This window comes from Pteropus vampyrus, unplaced genomic scaffold (genome assembly GCF_000151845.1).
Source record: "Pteropus vampyrus isolate Shadow unplaced genomic scaffold, Pvam_2.0 Scaffold186, whole genome shotgun sequence".
Lineage (NCBI taxonomy): Eukaryota > Metazoa > Chordata > Mammalia > Chiroptera > Pteropodidae > Pteropus > Pteropus vampyrus.
In genome coordinates, this window is record NW_011888967.1 from 282,101 (window position 1) to 290,553 (window position 8,453).

At 32.9% G+C, this 8,453-nt stretch overlaps 1 non-coding gene across 1 annotated transcript; it reads left to right on the forward strand.

Annotated features, from left to right (window-relative positions):
• The first annotated feature begins 1,242 nt into the window (after nucleotides 1-1,242).
• On the forward strand, nucleotides 1,243-1,361 carry LOC111746409. Its single transcript, XR_002783088.1, has one exon. It is a non-coding gene; the product is annotated as a 5S ribosomal RNA (ribosomal RNA).
• The last annotated feature ends 7,092 nt before the right edge of the window (nucleotides 1,362-8,453 follow it).

The following is an 8,453-nucleotide window of genomic DNA, read 5'->3' on the forward strand; positions in this document are numbered from 1 at the left end:
TTAAGGCTACACATAGGCTGCTTAGCCAAACAAATTAATGCCTAAGCAAGCAATACCATGGAGTAGCTTAGTTAAACTCTCGACAGGATATTTAAAACCCACATCTCACATACCCATATCCCAGCCACCTGCAAGTCTCTTTTTTAGAAGACAGTCTGATGCTGTCTTAACCCTGTCTCTTGGAATGCTTAGTAAATATGTTTTAGTTGAGAACTTAGTTTTGGTTTAGACAGGCAATTAGAAAATAGATAAACTACCTTTGTGCAAAAAAGGATTGAGCTTATTCAAGGCCATGTTTCAGTTTTTGTAAGAAACGGTTTATTTTTGTTTCTCCCTTATCCCTAAACTGGAGCTCCTCAGGGCTTCTAAATTAAAAATCTAGAATGTTTATCAGAGTCTCATCTTTTTGACAATTTCTGAATTACATTTTATTGCTTCCACAGCATTATAAAACTGCTGAAAGCTCTACTTTGCTTCTCACTTTTGGTCTGTCTTTTGTGTTCAGTTTCTCATTCTCTGGAATCTGAACCAACTTGACAATTAGCGATGCATTAAAGGAAAATATGATGGAAAGTCAGAATTATCTTATTGCTTTTCCACTGACTCATGAATTTGGGCTTCTCAAGTCCATCCAATGTTCGTTCTTTTTTAATGCATCAAACTGATTTTTAAAAATGTTTTAGAAGTTTTATGTTTGTTCTTATGAAGGATATACTTCTGCTGCAAGCTACTCCCTCATATTTAGACATGAAAGTTCTTGATTCTTTTCCAAAATTTGCTCTGAATAGCATATCTTTCTTTCTTTGTCTGTCTTAGAAATAATTATATAATTTAATGGTTATATCTTTGATAACATGTATTTTTCTATAAAAGTTTGCTTTCCTTTCTGGTCTACACTGAAGTTATTTGGAGAGTATAGTAGATTATTTGCTTATTACCAAATAACATTTCCATTTTGATGGATTTTTCTCAAACGGCATCCAGATGGTCCCTGAAGACAAAGTAAGTTTCCAAAGAATTGGTTTTTAGATCCTACACAAAACTTATATCAAGTATCCTTGAGGGGTAAAATGGGAAAACAGAAAAAAAAAAAAAAAAAAACGAAACAGAATCTGTTCTTTAAATGTTTTTTTTCATTTTACTGTTGAATTGAAACTTCGTTTTCCAGAACACGTTTCAGAGTATAACTGACTTCTGAACTGAATATGAAGATAATAATTACACATTTAAAAAATATCAGAAGTCTATGGCCATGCCGCCCTGAACAAGCCTGATCCCGTCTGATCTCAGAAGCTAAGCAGGGTTGGGCCTGGTTAGTACTTGGATGGGAGACCACCTAGGAAGACCAGGTGCTGTAGGTGTAAAAAATAAATAAAAATAAATAAAAAATAAGGGATTGTAAGTTGGCAAGGTCCTTGCAATCTGTGAGGTCAAACAAGGATTGCCTCGCCTAAAAAATATATATCAGAAAAGAAAAGGACTTAAAAAGTTAATAACTCTTAATATACCAATGAAGGAGTAGAAATTCTTAGGTCAATGATATTAGGGGGAAAAAAGACCACTATAGAAACCCTTTCTTTTTATCACTGTTTACACCAATGTGGAATTCTAATTTAAAACAATAGACATGTCTGTAGAATCATTATATATTGCCTCTATCCTCACAGTCTTAAAATATGTAAAAATATTAATATATATCTAAAACATTTCTTTACATGCACCCTTACTTGATTTTTAAAATTAAAAACCAAAATCATTAAAAAGAATTATTGAAGATGTACTAGAAAATAATTTGTGGCCCATATTTAAAACATGAGTAAATGCATTGAAATCTTTTTAAACTAGATTAACATTTCCAAATAAGTCTTACTTCAGAAAGAAACACCATGATTTAATCAAATGAACTTTTCTCTATCTCTCTCTCATCTGTATCTTGCTGAGCTAAGAATATATTATAAAGAGCAAAAGCATTATGTATATTATTTTGGGGAAAAGATTTTAAAGAGAAACTCCAAAGAAAATACTCTCTCTCTCTCTCTCTCTCTCTGTAGATGGCATAGACATTTTCAATATTTTGTTCAATTTTCAAAATCTAAAATATAAATGATTCCGAAAACTACCTTTGTATACAATAATTGTGATTATAAAATTAAATGTCATTCTGCACCTTTTGATTTTTAAGTCAATAATCAATTTAACACTACATCTAACATTTTTAATTTGTACCACTATACATTATGACTAGTTCGATAAAATTAAGTAGCAGTTTTAATTGTTCTGTATATTTCAAATTTGGCATTGTAGCAATATTTTTTTCCAAGCTATGACTTTTGTAATATATTCGGCTTTCCCTTGGCTTTTCATTTTACCAAGCTGGTCATATTGTGAGGTAGCTCTCACTTGTGATCTAAGTTTTGACAAAAATATGCAGCTATCTGAAAATAAAATATAACCAAGTTTCCCTCTTCTTCCTATTTCATTTGTTTCCTAACTTTTTGTGTATAAAAATGACCTCCATGCTTGGATTCAGTGAGTTCTCCTCTTCAGGCTTCCTCAGCCAACTTCCTGGGGTAAACCTTCATTCCTATATTCTTGGCTTCTTTACTTGGTTATGAAAAGAGAAGAGTCAGATTATCACATGAAATATATATATATTTTTAAAAGAAATCTCTCATAGTTTTAAAAGTATGAATATGGTGCACTTTTTGAAAGGGGCAAAGCCAATGAAGAAAGGGGGCAAAAGCAGCAAACAATGTGGAAATGTTACTTGGCAGAGACAATCAATTTGCATCTTATAAATAGACTCTAAAAACACAGCTATTTTTGTTCAGTATGCTATTTTACTACATTGTTTTATCTAAATTTTTTAATGACTTGCAAAATGCCCAAGCAAAACATGTCAGTTGTTCTCAATTTATTTGGATCAGTTAGATTGAGAAACCCCCCACTTTAACCTGTTCTATTTCTGAACACACCTTTGTAAAAAGATCCTACCTATCCTTTGTGATTTGATGGGTCAGGCTTGCCTGAAACTGACCGACACTTTTGACAAGCTATCCTGGCATTACATTTTGAGCTCAATCTAGAATACTTCTGAAAATGTAAAAAATCACAGGTGCTACATTTTTCTTCTTTTCACCCATAAACTTTGGGATTATATGCCAGATTTCCTTTACTCTTTGACCACTGGTACTCAGACTATTTGGGAGAAAAGTAAAAAACACTTCAAAACCTCCTACACCTATTTGGAGTTGTTTTTTAATTTGTTCGTACACCAAATACTTAGACATTTTATCTATATTAGAGTATCTGTGTTATTGAAAGTATACTATTTATAAAACCAAAACCACAACTTTAAGTGACATGTATTTTTGTTGGTTTATAAGACACTAATATTACAAAAATACCTTTAGCCTTAAAAAAAAAATAAAGAGAGATGTTATTAAAAGCTCATGTTAATTATCTAAGCTGAAATAACCCAATTTGTAAATTTAATGCAGTCCCAATCAAAATCCCAGCAAGTTATTTTGTGAATATTGACAGACAAATTCTAAAGTCTGTATGAAGAGGAAGAAGACCCAGAATAACCAACACAATATTAAAAGAGAAGGGCAAAATTGGAGGACTGACACTACCTTACTTCAAAACTTACTATAAAGCTACAGTAATCAAGATAGTATGGTATTAGAAAAAAGAATAGACAGAAAGATCGATGGACCAGAATAGAGAGCCTAGAAATAGACCTCCATAAATACAGTCAACTAATATTTGACAAAGATATAAAGACAATACAGCAGAGCAAATATTGTCTTTTCAACAACTGATATTCAAACGACTGGGTATCCACATGTAAAAAAAAGTGAATCTAGACACAGACCTTAACCCTTCACAAAACTTAACTCAAAATGGTCACAGACCTAAAGGTAAAATGCAAAAGAACAAATTCTTAGAAGATAACATAGGAGAAAGCCTAGATGACAATGGATAGAGATGGCTTTTTATATACAATGCCAAAGGCATGATTCATGAAGGAAATAACTGATATGCTAGACATCATTAAAATTAAAAGCTTCTGTTCTGCAAAAGATTATGTCAAGAGAATGATAAGACAAGCTACAGACTGGGAGGAACTATTTGCAAAAGACATATCTGATAGATGATTGTTATCCAAAATATGAAAGGAACTCTTAAAACTCAACAAGAAGTAGACAACCAAATTAAAAAATGGGCCAAAGACACCTCATCAAAGAAGCTAAACAGATGGCAAATCTGTTTATATGAAAAGTTGCTTCAAATTATGTGTTATCAGGAAAATACAGATTAAAACAATGAGATGCTACTCCGCACCTATTAGAATGGCCAAAATCCAAAACACTGACAATACCAAGTGCTGGTAAGGATGTGGAATGATAGGAACTCTCATTCACTACTGGTATGAATGCAAAATGGTACAGCTATTTTGGAAGAGAGTTTGGCAGTTTCTTACAAAACCAAATGTACTCATAAAACAACCCAGCAGTCACACTTTGTGGTATTTAATAAAGGAAATTAAAAACTTATATCCACGCAAAAACCTGCAACATATGTTTATAGCAGCTTTATTCATAATTGCCAAAACTTGGGAATGACCAAGATGTCCTTCAGTAGGTGAATTGATAAATTATGGTACATCTAGACAATGGAATATTATTCAACACTAAAAAGAAATAAGCTATCAAGCCATGAAAGTACATGAAGGAAACTTAAATGCATATTACTAAGTGAAAGAAGCTAAACTGAAAAGGCTGCATACTGTTTGATTCTAGTTATATAACATTCTAAAAAAAAAAAAAGTGATACCATAGTGACAGTGAAAAGATCAGTGTTGCTGAGAGTTGGATTGATGGGGAGAGATGAAGAGTAGAAAACAGAATTTTTAGGGCAGCGTAATACTCCGTATGATACCAAAATGATGGATACATGTCACTTATAGCTATTCTTAAACCCGTAGAATGTACAACATCAAGAGTGAACCTTGAGGTAAACTATGGAGTTGAGATGATTATGATATATCAGTGTAGGTCCATCAGTTGTAACAAAGGTGCCCTCTGGTGAAGGATGTTGATAACTGGGGCAGGGATATATGGGAAATCTCTGTACCTTCCTTTTAATTGTGCTGTGGATCTAAAACTATTCTTAAAACATGAAATCTTAAAAAAAAAAAACCTATTTCTACATCCTAATATGAATATGTAGAGGAGGCATGGGGTATGTCTCCTATGTAGCATAAGAGCAGACTCATAGTTTGCAAGCCAGTAGTGGAAACCATTATTAAAAATTATATTATAGAAATTCATAATTAAATACATTAAACAAAGGTTAAAACAACCTGGAAATTTGAATATTATAATGTGATAACTCTAGAAACCAGATTCTTCTCATTCCTCATGGTTTACTGTTTTTTTGAATGTTAAAAGCTTTAGTTGTTCATCTGTTTAATGACTTTTCCAAACCGTTTTTGAAAAGACCATATTTTTAAATTTTCTTTCACTTTTTAAAATTTCACCTTTATTGAAGTATAATTGACATATAAGATTATAACATATTTAAAGTGAATATCATGTTGACTTGATATACTTTGTGAAAGGCATCCTTCAATATAGTAAATTAACAAATCCAGAAAACACTGTATATCTTATGATGTATTGTCATCAGTAAGTCTCTCTTCCTTTAGCTTGTGTTCAGTCAATATTTTTACAGATATTTTCTTGACTGCCAGGAATAAAGAAACAGAAAATCATACAAAGGGAAAAAAAATCTCCTATTCTTTTCATATTGGCTCAGTTTCTTGCACTACTTCAGCACTTCCCAGAACTTGCACTAAGTCTATGGAATAGCCCGAGGTGAAAGCTTAGGATTTCTTAGCCTTTTTTTTTTTTTTCTGAGCATGCACCTTTTCTTGGTATACAGGTGGTTTTCTACATTCCCTAAGTATACATCAGAGATTTTCTGATTGCCCTAAAATACCAAAGAATCTCTCCCTAGCTTTTCCTAAGAGTTTTTAGATGATCTATAATATGTCTCAATAAGTAATCTTTTGCCCTAGGTGCCTGAAGGTTATTAATTAGCCTTATGTTTTTGAGAGATACCTGCCACTTTCCCATTCTTAGTTGACTTCTCATTATACAAAACAGAGATAAATGCCTTGTGTCAGTCCTTCAGGTTGCCCTCAGTTTAGCACAGATATACATAAGACTTTGTGAATGAAGTCTGGTCCGTACCACCAGAACCAGAGACCAGTTGTCACACTAGGAATACGGCTGCTGTCTTCACAACTGTCACTGAGCAAGAAAGGAGGTAGAGCAAAGGCAAAAAAAAATTTCACAGAACTTTCCTAACTCTTTTTTGATTTACTGTTCACTTGTTTGTTGTAAACTTTACTTTTTTTCCCAGAATTCTGATTAAATTGGTTCTTCAGTTGAATTAAGACATCAAATGACAAGTACTCCACATTGTATATTGAAATGAGAGACCACACGAGATGTCTTTCAAAACAAGTACTCAGGAACCAAGATTCTACTGTACCCCTTTATTTGACTATTAATCTATAATCTACCACAGGATGTTGGAAAGGTCAAAAGAGAGGTTATAGAATGGAATAAGAGGAAATGCAATGGAATAATTTCAGAATTGTCTTTTTATACTCTGGTAGTCTCGTTTTTTCCATGGAAGATAGATATGTGGGTTATTTTCTTTAGTGAGAAGAGCTTCATGTGTACCCTGGAATTTAGGGGCATGTTACACTGATATCTGTGTTATGCTTGTAAAAGGTAAAAGATTGCTTGAAGCAGCAGAGTTTGAAGCTATGATTTGGGAAATAACTTCATTGTAATATATAATGGATCAAATATGTGCATTTTCCATTGATAATAAGGGGACCATTCATGTGTATAGGCATGTGTGGCACAAAAGGGAGAGAGAGAGAGACAGAGAGACAGAGAGACAGAGAGAGAGAGAGACATGGAGGGAGAGAGACACGGAGGGAGAGAGGGAGGGAGCGAGCACTAATATTCGGCCTAAGAGGGTTGCCAGGGAAGATAATGAGACCAAAACCAAGAGGCAGTCTATATGGAAGCAACATACCAAGAACTTTGAGCTTCCTGTTTCTGTATCAACCTCTTTTGGACTACACCAATACTTTTCATAATTTTTAAAAACTACTTTAAAATAGTACCCCCACAGGCTGCCAATGCAAGACACAGGTGAGTGAGACTAGGCAGAGTTGAATTACATGGATTATTGGCATGAAATGAATGTGCTTTACTCAAGCAATTAACATCGTCTCACCTAGCTTGCTTATACAATAAAGTTTACTTATGTTTTAGCAAGTTCTTATTTTAACAACCATAGGGAGATTTCCTGGAAAAAGTCAATACATGGTAAAAAGTTGATATTTTTTAGGAACGTTTAAACAAAGAAGGAAAAACTCAAGGTAGGAAAAAACTCAGTAGATGTGAGCCTTTAAGCTGCTTGTTCTCTTTTCATTTATAAAAATTTTCCAAGAACATGTTTCTTGCTTATGTCAAATATTGCCTATATAATTCTCATATAGGAATCTGAACCTATATAAGCCAATAAGAAAGTCTTCCCAAAGCTTTGTAACTATAACCATATGTCAATTTAGGGAGAACAGAGATAACATATTTCGTGAGTTCTCTTTCATAATCACACACTGTTCTGAACAAATTTGTCATATGAGTAAGCATTATTGAGTTATATAGAAAATAGAACCATATTTTGATTCTTGTAATTAGGAAATTATGTTTTTCTTAGAGTTATTAGTGTTACAATACTTTAAACTGGCCCCATGCCCAAACTACAAACATTCTAAAATTATTCTCAATTAATGAGACAATTCTCAAATCTTCTTTACCTATTTGGATAACAGTTGTTGATCTCTTTTAGTTTAATCATATTTGCCTCTAAAGATAATTTAATTCTAGTTGAGCTGTTTCCATTCTCAATGAAAGTGCTGCAAAGCTCACATATGATTGATTTTTCAGTTTTCGTTAGAGATATGAGATAACTTGTAAGCCTACCAATCCTAAAAGTATGATGTGAGAATGAGGACATTTTATTTGTGTCCTTCCATAAACAGCTATAATAGATTTATAATCATTCTGCTTTTGAGGTTCTCAACTAGTGTTCATGAATCCATTATTTCATATAAATATTTTTATGTGTCCACCATGTACCTGCCATTTTATCATACAGTGGATATATAAAGACAAATCAGTCAAGGCTCCTTCCCTTATTTAGCTTATTCCAATTTACCTGAAAGCAATTTTTTAAAAAGATAAAAGTCTTTATTTATTATTTAATGCTACCACTAGAAAGTTTGTAGGAGACATTATGGGCAGAACAATAACAATTTTAAGTAGCATAAATAGGGATATGTTTTGGTCAGCTCTCCC